The 12,520-nt window shown below is 44.4% G+C and overlaps 1 protein-coding gene across 6 annotated transcripts in view; it reads left to right on the top strand.

Moving 5' to 3' along the window:
* Window positions 1-12,520, top strand: part of Dpp6 (dipeptidyl peptidase like 6) — a 906,096-nt gene that overhangs the window by 476,134 nt on the left and 417,442 nt on the right.

The following is a 12,520-nucleotide window of genomic DNA, read 5'->3' as shown; positions in this document are numbered from 1 at the left end:
GGCTGTTTTATCTTTACCAACTGCCAAGTAACAGGCATGCATCATTTTAATTGAACCTTAAGCCTGACACTTTTATAGAAAATAATGGATTTCAAGTTATTTTTCATGGATGAAGGCTACATGAAGCTGGGCCTTCCCTACCAAAGTTTGTCTGGAGCAGGCACGACCTTACTCCCATGCCTCAAGGGAAAAACTACACTTGAGATCATACAAAAATTGATCAAACTACCTCTCCAAAGACCTTTAATAAGGTGACTTGGGGAGTGAATCAGACTGAATCACGCACACCGAGCCTTGGACTCTTCTTATGATGCTGACACAATCTATAAGTGATATCAGCCAGTCTTTCATACCCATATATGTTCAGCCTCAGCTTCCCATGTGGCCAGTAGTGCTGGTACACTGCAGTATAAAGCTTTATCCTTCAGACTGTGATGGCGTCTTAAAGAATAAAGGTCAGAGTTCCAATTCTATACTTCTGAATAACAAAGTTGCATGCATGAAATAGTGCATGCCTGGAAGACCTGGGAACTCAACCAGCATCAGTGGACTGACTGCTTCCTCTGGCTGTCAAGAGACTCCATCCAGATTCCTGAAGGCTCATATTTGTACAGTGTTTGTGTTTATCAAGAATATGAGCTCCAGGGCTGCAGGTGTAGCTTAGGTTATAGAGTACTTGCATAATATACTGGCTGGTTTTGTGTCAACTTGATACAAGCTACAGTCATCAGACAGGAAAAAGCCTCAGTTGAGGAAATGCCTCCATGAGATCCAGCTGTAAGGCATTTACTCAATTAGTGATCAGTTGGGAGGGCCATGGTGAGTGGTGCCGTCCCTGCACTAGTGGTCCTGAGTTCTATAAGAGAATGATCTGAACAAGCCAGGGGAAGCAAATCAGTAAGCAGCATCCTTCTGTGGCCTTGCATCAGCTCCATTAGTCCATGTTCCAGTCCTGCTTGAGTTCCTATCCTGACTTCCTCCAGTGATGAACTACGATCTGGAGGTATAAGCTGAATAAACCCCCCTTTTCCCAGCTTGGCTTGGTCGTGGAGTATTCATTGCAGCAATGGGTATCCTAACTAAGGCACACAACATCATGTTGGATCTCTAACACTGAATAAAGGCAGGCATTGTGGCAAGGATCCCTGATCCCAGCACTGGGGAGATTGGGGCAGGAGGATCCGAGGCTCATGGCCATCATCTACAGCTGCACAGCAAGTTCTTAGCTCGCCTGGACTATGTGAACTCTTGGTTTGGGTTTGCTTTGTTTAGTTTTTGTTTGTTGACGAATGTGAATTGTGGCTTGGTTTGTTCTGTGATGCTTCAACAGAATTTCTGGCAATGGGGGATTTTTGAAGGAGAAAATGCTTTTCAAATATTTCGAGAAATGGTGACATCCAAGGTTGAGGGCCTTCATCTTGGGTCCACTCTTGGTTGGAAGACACAAGGACAAGAGCCCATGAAAATGACTGAGACATCCTTACATCAGGACCTTCTAAGATAGATGGTCTACTCCCATAATAAGGGTATTTTTCAGTTCATAAGGGACTTTCCTCCTCACACTACAGCACTGGGGGTTCAGGTCTCTAGCACTTGACGTCTGCGATCATCATCAACTCATAACATTGGCATGCAAGTCTATTGCCCCTTCAGTCTGTAAATACAGAAGCAACTTGAAGCTGACTGCTGTAGCCATCATGCAGTTTGGGTGGCTGACACATAGAAATTAAACCATTTTCCCACTGTTACTTTTTGTTATAGGGGTGGGTTGTTATAGGGCATGTGAATAATTAGATACTGTGAGGACAATAAGGTGTCGAGCCTCTGTAACCTGCAGGCACTCTTCAGGGTATCCCAGGATGACAGACATTATTAAAAGCAAACATGAGTGTATTCTGCTTCCTGTTAGCAACAAGTTCACAGTACCCTGGGGGTAGGGGCATCGGCGTCTATTCTTTAGTGTTGCTCCCCAACATTTTGCTTGGTGTCTGAATTCCTTGGGTAGTTGCTGGTGTCTGTACACAGATATGCCTCTGGAAAGAAAAGGTTGTCTAGGCTTCCAGACATGTTTGAGAACTACAAGTAAATGTATTAGAAGCTGGTCACACTGTACACACCTGTAACCCCTGCCCTCAGGAGCCAGATTCAAGAAGAGGACTGACTGCTGAATGTTCAGGACCAGTCTGGTGTCCATAGTGAATTCCAGGCTGGCCAAGACTGCAGAGCCACACCCTCTATTAATAAAAGCAGCAATAGCAAGATCAAAGAGTACATGCTTGGGGTAATGGTAACTTATCCCAACCTTAGGCATACTAAGGCATTGTTCTGTTTAACAGTTGTCCCGACTTGGGGTTTAGAAGAAATCCTCTTTATTCTCATGCTCCACTGGGGGACATGCAGTCTTATGGATGGCCATTGTATCAACGAAGAACTAGTAACTTGATAGAAATGGAAAATAAGGTAAAATCGTCTGTGCCGCTGTCCTTTGAAATCTGTTCTGGTTTCTACTTATTTATTTAATTTTTGGAGGAGTGATGTTTACTCCATTTCTTAGAAGAATGTTGAGAAAACAGCAAAGCTTTCCTCTCCACAGTGGAACTGGGATTCAGAACTCAGAAGATCTGTTGTGGGTTCTGACAGCCGCCCTTCCTCTGCTGTGACTCCGTCGGTTGTCTTCCCATTTCTGTGGCTCTGGCATGGCTTTGTTGGCCAGGAGGAAGCTGCCCTGAGCTGATAATTTGCTGAAGGAATCTCATTAGCCCTGGCTGTAGCATCCGTTTTGACGTAAGTGGGAATCATCGGAATTCCTCAGAGTCACTCCTGGCATGTTAGCACTCCGAAGGGAGGAGGCCAGCTAGGGTTGACTTCCTGGAATCCTCTGTCAAAGGCAGCCTCCTCCCCACCTTTGAGCTCAGGCTGATTGGTTTCAAGACCGCATCATCAGCCAATGACTAAACAAGAGGGAATCATCGTCCACACAGCTCTGGATTCCTTCCCTGATATCACAGGGGTGCTGAGAACCTGGAAGAGCTCGGGCTACCACACGACAGAACCGTGGCCCTCAAAAACCAAACGGATTTTCTTTGTTCTAAATTCCAGTTCCACTTTGGAAAGAAACGCTTCGCTATTTTCTCAACATTCTTCTAAGACATGGAGTAAACATCACCCCAGAGAAAGATAATAAATAGCAATCAGAACAGATTTCAAGTGACAGTGGCCTAGAGGATTTCGTCTTATTTCCCATTTCATGACTAGGAAATGACTTATCACAGAGAGAGTTTAGCGAGTACATGGAAAGGTTGTAAGCCAGAGGACAGGAACTTTGAGGGGGATGGTGTCTTCTATATAGGACAGGAAATCTTAATAGCATGGCTAGCTAAACAAGGATGATGCCGTCGGAGATGATATTGAGGATGGGGAGTCTCACGAGGTGGAACCCTAGACAAAACACCACAGGAAGGTAATGAAGCAAAGAAGCCGAGCAGGGAAGGATCAGGCTTCCCTGAGGTGAGCCTCCTAATTGGTTACCCAATTCCAAGTACTCGGCCCTAATATGTACATGGATGTGATTGTGCATGTGCACACATGGGTGTATATGCATAGATAACTGTGTGTGCATGTGAATGCATGTGTATAAATGTATATACAAGTAGTAATTTTAAAAATAAAGGAATGAGACTCCAAAGGCCTGGGAAGCTCCTGGTCACAGAGTAGCAGGGCTCAGTAGGAGACTTTCCTGGGGACCCAGGGCTTAGGGATCCCTGCCCAGTGAATGAGATAGCCACTACCCTGCTTTGTTCTTTTAAGTCTGGACAGTTAAAGGGGAAATGGGGAAAAGTGGGAGCAATTACTTTTGTGAGGTTGTAGGTCTGAGAACACTCTCTGCGGATGTGCTCGGTACAGTGTGAAGTAGTAGGGAAGCCCTGGGACTCCTATTGATTTTGGATTGGTATCAAGGAAGCATGAAATATCAGAGCAGGACGGAGGCTCAGTGTACTCTGAAATGAGGAGAAACAAGGCACACAGAGGTGAAAGGCTTGCCTCCCTCCAGGCCCCGAGGAGCAGGGGAGATCGTGGGGCCACAGTTCTGTCATGTGGTACCCCTTGTTCTTCCAGGATGTGCTGGGTGACCTTGCAAACGTCCCTTTCAGAAATCTAAGCTTCGTCCTCGAGTCTGCAGGTAGGTTGGGCAACTCTGGGCCATAAAACCTTTAGGCTTCATGCAGCTTCATTTTCTACAGGTAGCTTCTGCCGTGCTCTTCTGGCTGGTCTTGTGTGTCAATTGGACACAAGCTAGAGTGATTACAGAGAAAGGCTCCTCCCTTGTGGAAATGCCTCCAAGAGATCCAGCTATAAGGCATTTTCTCAATTGGTGATCAGGAGGGGAGGGCCCGGCCTATTGTAGATGGCGCCATCCCTGGATAGTCCTGGGTTCTATAAGAAAGAAAGCTGAGAAAGCCAAGGGAAGCAAGCCAGTAAGTAGCATCCCTCCATGGCCTCTGCATCAGCTCCTGCTTCCTGACCTGCCTGAGTTCCAGTCCTGACTTCCTTTGGTGATGAAAAGCAATGTGAAAGTGTAAGCTGAATAAATCCTTTCCTCCCCAACTTGCTTCTTGGTCATGATGTTTGTGCAGGAATAGAAACCCTGACTAAGACACATGCCTTCTTTCAAGACCATAAAAATATCCTGGGTCATGTCGGACATAAGCAATGTGGGACCAAGGAATCCTGGACATTCCTACAAACTCAATCACTACTAATGATCATCTCCCTAATGACCATGACATCATGTGTACATGTGCATATGTGTACATGTTGATATGTATGTGAATGTGTATGTACCTGTGTGTACATGTAAGTGTATATTATGTATGTGCATGTGTGTATATATGTGTATGTGTGTGTGCATACATGTGTAAGTGTGTGTGTATGTGTGTGTGTGTATGTGTGTGTGTGTGCACGCTGTCTCTGCAGTATTCTCTCTTTCAGGTTTCTTAGTCTACAAAATGACTATCTACTCTGGGAGGACTGGACTGTAGATAGAATAAGCAGAGGCAAGAACCCTTTTGCACATCTGCCCATCTTTCATTACTTTTGGGCAGTGTAGACAGTCATCAAATAAGAGCACTGTGGACCTTTGGGGAGAACAATATAAGGCTTTGTCTCTTATATATGGAAAAATAGATATAAGGTATTTTTCTTTGTCCCACCTGCTCTAAGGTATAAAAAGTATCTGAAAATCACAACGGATTTCACTATCATTGAACTAGATGGCGAACTCTTATACCAGGGGAGTATGCAACAAATAAAGAACTCACATTTTCCATGAATTACTGAGATTCAGGTTCCCCTGTGCTTGAGAATCCTCACTTCATCCAAGAGGAATCCACAGATCTTTGAGAAGAGGGTGGAACAAGAAAGGGTGGCTGCTGACTCAAGAAGATCCAGCTATGAGAGACACACAGAAGAGCCGTTGCACCGCTATGTGCTTGGGTTTCAATGATCTGTGCCTGTCATCTCTCAAGGTGGAGTGGGGACATGTGCCATATGGTCATTAGCATAGCAGATGTGTTAAATATAGTCAAGTGTGGAAGTTATTACCCGCCGAAGAAGGGAATACTTTGTCAGAGTTCATGCAAATCTGCTCGAAGCTACTTCACTTCACAGCATTTTGCATGTTCAGCAAACACCAGGGTTTAAGATCACAGTCTGGTCTGCACATTTCCTGACCTATACTTGGTAACAGGGCATCCTACTATACTTAGATACTTTGAGCACTGTGTATTATGTTAGAGACTGTGGCCAAGGACCACTGAAGAAAGCGTAGGAGGCAACCGGAAGTGTGAACTTCATTGTATCTTTATCTAATACATTCAGAGTTTGATTTGCACCTGGAACATCTGGAGACTATGAAGATGCAGGTTTCCCCAGAGGCTGCTATGCCCACCTGATCCTGCTGGACCATGGTTAGCATTTGCGTGGCAAACTTCAGTGGCCTTTGTATATTATATGTTCCACTTGTGTCCACTGTGAAGACATTGAATGCTCACCACAGTATTCAGACACACACAGTAGGACCCTCAAAGTGCGGGAAGTAAAGATATGTAGCTATGGATGCCTGAGTTTAGGTTGGAGAATATGAGGTGTTTTGGATTCTGGGCTTTTTCTTAAGGCAAATGCAAAAAGAAATGAAGTCTTCCACAGCCAATTATCATGAGTTGTTTGCCTTAAACACAGTTTTTGAGAGTGCGTTGGCCTGCTCCTGAGCATGCTGCCCTTCTAGCATTCCACACTGATTTAAGCAGAGAGGAAATTCTTGCCTGGAAAGTGAGATATACTTGTAGGTCTTGGGCACAGGGGAAGCACAGGCCTGTTTGTGGGTGGTCCGAGTCCAGGATATTCTTCTTCCTCACTGAAGGAGGAGTGTCTGACTGGAAAACTCCTGGTGGGAAGGACCTTTGCTTCTAGACCTTTCTCAGATGAGAGCTTTGGCCTCTGGAGTCGACAGCCACAGTCCCCGGTGGCTGTTGGAATTATTCCACTCCAGTCATGTTTGTTTTCCTTGTTGCCTGTCAGGAAGCACTACTTAATTTTATGCCACTTGGGCTGGAGAGAGATGACACAGCTGATTCTGAGGAATTTCACACATTTCTCAGGCTTTTTTAAAATCGATTGTTATTGGAAGATGACATTTGGTTTCCAGGCTGTTGTCGATGGGAGAGGAGGACTCGATCCTTCTCCATCAATTCCTTGAAAACATCCCCATTTCATAGCCTCTAGTCTGCTTTTGCCAATGCGGCTACATGCTGACAACTGCTCTTCAGTAATTCTGTACTGAAATCATGAACAAGTGCTATAGATTAATGCTTCCCACAGCCTCAAAGCCCAACTCCCAGGCTGTACTTAGATGGTTTAAGGCATTGATTTCTCTCTCTGACAACTCTGAAAATACGGGGTGCTAAAAAAATAGGCAAAGAGGTTGGTAAATCTCTTTGGCACATATGTTGCTTGCTGTAGAGAACATTGGTGAAATATATCATTTTTTCTTTTTTGTAATATATACCCAGGAGGTTGAAGATTATTCTAGCCCATTGTGAAAATGAGAATTAGAAAAAATAAAACTTTATTAAACTAAAAAATCTTGGATCAGAAGAAAGGTTCAGTCTGATATTTTGGAATTAATTCAATATCTGAATTTATGCAAATTTAATTATAAGGTCCAGTCGCCGCTATTACACTGTGTTTTTCAGGGATTCCCAGCAGGCCTCTGTAATCCTCACACCTGTGGACTAGGCTACAGCTGAGGCGGAAGTTACTCCAGTTCATTTCCTTAATGTTGCTTCCTGTGGTTAGAAACCAGCTTTGAGTTGGTTTCCCACAACACATCCTAGAATCATTTTCCTAACTCGGTAGTCTAATTGCAAAGGAGCATCTGCTGTAGCCTCGCTAATTTAAATTGTTCTGATCACAGGCTCATTACCACCTCATCCTCACAAAGAGTTGCAGCTATGGAGAGAGGAGGTTTTTGTGCTCTTTGTACTTTGTAATTTGTCTAAGCACAAGGAAAGAATAGAAGACTTTTGCTGAGGTTCTTTTTTGGTTGTAGTGTTCAAAACCACGAGTTTTCTAACAGCTCCCCAGGAATATTGCCCCTATACTATTAGACACTAACTTTTGCTGTAACAAGCTGCCCCAAGGTCAACAACTTTAAGAGAAAGCAAGTTAATTTTGGGTCATTATTTAGGAAGCTTCAGTCTGCTTTGGGAATCTCAATATGGTAGAAATGTCAGACAGAAAAGCAGGAGTGAGGAGGAAGGAAAAGCTACATCTCCACGATCTCCTTCAGGGGTGTAGTCTCAATGACCTAACTTCTTCTCACTAGACCCGCCTCTTTAGAACATTTACTTGTTGATTGGTTGTTTATTGGAAGTAGGCGCACAAGCCTGGCAGGGCATAAGCATAGAGAGCAGTTGGCCACTTGCAGTTGCTCTTCTCTTTCACACTGTACGTCCCAGGGATTGAGTTCGGACCCTTGGGTTTAGCAATAAGTGCCTTTATCTTCTGAACCATCTCAACAGACCCAAGCCTCAGGCTAGGGGCAAAGCCTTCAACGCATTGCCCTGTGAGGAACAAGCCATCACGTACCATGCTTCGTAAAACAAAATGTCTGTACGGAATGAAGGAAGTTTGATGCCAAGGTACAAATGACAGATGATATTGATGTTCACAGCAACAGCAGACTGCAATGCCTAAAACCTCAATGTCTAACTTAGTGTTCAGAAGTCTCCCAGGTCACCCTCATGTGCATGCACTAAAGAGTTCAGGGACCTTCTGCCTTCCTGGGGATCTGTTCGGCTGTCCTGCCCATTGGAATCGTAGACAGCACTGACTCTTCGGGGACATCAAGAGACTATTAAGCAGCAGCTAGCCAGTCTTAGATGTCTGGAGTTTTCACTAGGACAACATCAAAGCTTTACCCTCAGCCATGGTTTCCTCCTCTAGATTCCAAACTGATCCACCTGACCTGGAGACCCAGCTGAGTTCATGGTTAGCATCCAACAGCCCCTGGATCACAAATGCTTTCATCTGGTATGGTTCTCTTAGAGACCACTTTCTGTAATGGAACCTGAGGCCAAGCAAACCTTTCCTTGGTTCTGTGCACAGAACCGGTGTGGAATCCAGTTATGGTCGAGTGGTCACTGGTGTCAAGTTAGAGAAAGGAGACATAACAGGACTTAGGTGCCATTTAATGAATTCCCTCCTCTGCTGAGGAGAAAACTGGGTCCTTCTGTCTGAGTGAATGTGAACATTTTGGCAAGCGCTTTTGAGGCAGTTCCTGGTTAATGTTGAACAGGAAATGGAGTAAAAGCTTTGAAGATCACTTACCAGTAATTCAAAGAACTGTGGGGACAAGTCCTTCTGTGACTCCAAGGGCTATGGTATTAAACAGCATCCAATGTGTAAGTCATAGGAGCATTAACTCATCTTGCTTGGCCTTCTTTTTGACCTTTGTGTTTGCCCATAATTCCATTCCAGAGTCAGATTATAGGCTAAAAGTCATTTGTTAATTAATCTTGTTGAAACCCTGAGTAACATATCCTAGTGGGAAATCCTTTCTGAATCTCTGTCACCATATACCCTCTTGCAATATCTTTGGCATACATTGTCATGAAATTCTTTATCTTCAAAAGAGACCTAGTATAATTTCTCCTCAGATCTTCACTGCATTGAATGGGATATTGGTAGATTTTAATAGCAGGATGGTATTAAATTTTCATCTGACATCATTCTACTTCCCATTACTAAAATTTAGGATACAATCATGGTGCTCTTAGAGTATAATAAGTGTTCATTATGGCATCTTTTACATATAAAATTCTATATATTTATTAATTGTGATGGGTAAAATAGACAGTTCCATATGGAATTATACCCATAGGAAAACAGTTAAGGGCCTGTGGATATCCTCCTTTATTGACTAAGTAGCTACAAGGTCTAAAACATAGTCTGACCAGGATGTACATAGCAAGATGAAGCAACACTGACGCCTAACCTGACTGTTGGAATACCTCCTAGGGTTAGGTCTTCAGAGCAGCAAAGGGAGGGGCTGGGAAGTGCTCACAATTCCTTTGTTGCCACTTTCTGGTAGTAGCACCTTCACAACCTCACCCTGCTACTCAGACTTGACTTGAGGCCTGGCTGTGGACCTTGGCCTGGGTATGGGGTAAATATTTGGGAGCTGAAGTTTCTCCACTCCTGATGAGCTGCATGAGTGTTTTGATGGATCTGTGGTGGGGCCTGGAGAAATTGCTGAAGCAGGGAAGCTGAGGAAGAATAGGGTGAGCCAGAGATGGTAGCATACTCAGGGGATATGCAAATAGATTCCCAGGAGAGGCACTGGTGATTAGAGAGCCCAAGTAGGAGGAAACAGCAGGCTGATGGCTCTTGTTCAAGTTGTGTCTTCAGAATAAAGCTGTTGCCTTTGGATGTCCTGCCCCTGCTTCTATGTAAATACCGGGGAGGCAGCCAGAAATGGGAGAGAATGCCAGCTCCTGGTGTGAGAAGAAGAGACCCTAATTGTTAGAGCTTGGTGACATGAAGCTTTAGCCAAAGTGGGCCTTAGAGGAGAGGAAGTCTGACAAACTGGCCAACACATCTTCCAAAATGTCAGGAGAAGGAGGATCAGACTTCCCACACACACTGGGTTAGCTGGTGAACTGTAGCCACATCGTAAGTGGTGATGGGTAAGGAAGCCTCAACTGAGGGCCAGGTAACTAACAGGGCAAAGGCGCATGGCCTTGTAGAAAAAATGTCTAAGAAGATAAATCAACTTCCAAGCCTTTGTTTCCTGGCAACTACGGGATTACATTGATTTCTGTTTCTTTATGCTTTTCACATTTGGCCTCCAGTGTTTCTCAGCATTTTGAGATATGAGGATGGAGCAACTAAGTGTCTGTCTAGTTTCCTTTCTGTTACTGTGATTAAAGCAGGCAAATGGAGGAGCAGGATGTATCTGGCTCACAATCCCACGTTATAGTTCGAAGCTCAGCGAAGACAAAGCAAGAGCTTAGAGCATCACTGCCACAGCCAAAGACGGAGGGGTCATGACCCCTGCTGCTCTCTCGCTCCATGCTCAGCTAGCTGGTGACTGTCATTCTAAACTTTGGGTTACACATTCACAGATGATTTTGATCCACTACAGAGATTTATTTTCCTATATGCCATTTGCCAGAGAACACTCTGTCCTGTGGTGGTTCCACTGATCAATGGGTGACCACTCTCAACTCAGTGAAAACTCAAAGCTAAGGAAAGCAAGCAAGGGACAGATAGAAGTGGCATTAGATGTTGCTCCAGTCTTCTTTCTAGAACTGGCAACCTTGGGGACAAGTCTTTGCTATGTTACACAGCCTCTCTCAAAGAAAGAGTGCTCACCTCCTACAACTTGGAGGAGTAGATCTGTCCAACATTATTTCTATGCTCCATCGAAGACCTTACTTTAAAAATGGGTCTAAGACACTTGACTGGCAGGTTGAGTTTTTCACACATATATGTAGAACAGTCACCTACCAGCATGCTTCAGAAAGCAGAGCAACTAGGGACACTATGGTACCTCTACGGTGGTAGGCTTGGGAGTCATCCCTCCATCTAGAGGGTGAATGTGAGCTCCTGTATCCTTCCCCATCTGGCCTCAGGTATTTTTCCACATGCACCTTTCTGCTGCTGCCACTTGTCCCATGGCTTCTATCCCATGTTTTGTAGTATAATCATGAAGCAGGTGAGAATAGGGAGTAGTTCATAAGTTGGTTCTTTGCTTGGCTTGAGCTATGCACATATCTCTCTTCTAATAATGCACTCGGAACCTAAGACCCTCATCCACACTCAGTATGCATATATACCCTCCTGCAACAGTACCCAGCAACAGTGCACCTAGTAGCCTGTGTGTGTGTGTGTGTGTGTGTGTGTGTGTGTGTGATTTAAGCAACAGACATAGATTAGCCCTTAGTGATCCCTTGATAATGCCATATTCAATGCATCCCAGAACACATCCTGAAACCTAGAGAAATAGGCTGATCTGGCCTGAACTGTTTTTAGGTGTGTGAGCAATAAGGCAAAAGTGTCCTCCTTTAAGGAGCATCTCTATCATCTTGTACCTTTGCATAATTAGGTGTACATATTTAAAATCAGATTCATTATAAAAAGGGACATGCTTGCTGAGCTAAGGCATATCTAATCCAAGCCCTTAAATCAAAACAGAGAAGTAACCAAACTCCTTTCTCTTGAGCCCCATAAATGAACATCGCAAACAGTAATTGGAGCCCTTGAGTATGTTCCCTCATGGGACCTGTTGTCAATCTTAATGGTGCCTTCCTTTCTGATCTTCACTACTGAGTCACTTTGAATAGTTTCTCTGCTACTTTGCAATCTGTGGGAGCCTTTATTTCATTCTTGAATAAGATGCCAGGAGCCCGGAAGCATCTGGCCCAGAAAGACCCCAACCACCAGTAACAGTGGCTGCTCAATAAATACCAGGTGCAGCAACTGCTGAGATCGGAACTGGTCTGCAGCGGCACAAACACAGCTGCACATGGTACTCATAACTGCCAAGCTTGTTTCTGCCTCACAGCACTGCAGCCGCACAAGGATTATTGCAGCTCTCACCTGCCTGCCAAGCTTGCTCCCACACTTGAGAGGATAAGTTTGTTCTTTCAGTCCTCACATGGAGAATCCTCCAGAGGGCAGACCTATGGTGCATGCTGGCCAGTGAGACCTTTGTGAAGGAGAAAGTGGCAACCAGAATAATCTGGTGCCCTTGAGTAGTAAACAGCACCACATGAGAACAGCTCACAAGGGCCCCACCTGTGATAACTGCCACATGTCCATCATGGCTGCTACTGCAATAGTTTTCAACCTTCCTAATGTTGTGGTAACCACCATAAAATTATTTTTGCTGTTACTTCTAAGCTGTAATTTTGCTACTGCTATGAATTGTATTGTAAATATATATGTGAAAGGTTCTTTT

Source organism: Rattus norvegicus, chromosome 4 (genome assembly GCF_021556685.1).
Source record: "Rattus norvegicus strain SHRSP/BbbUtx chromosome 4, alternate assembly SHRSP_T2T, whole genome shotgun sequence".
In the NCBI taxonomy this organism is placed as follows: domain Eukaryota; kingdom Metazoa; phylum Chordata; class Mammalia; order Rodentia; family Muridae; genus Rattus; species Rattus norvegicus.
This window is presented reverse-complemented; position numbering and strand designations above follow the sequence as displayed.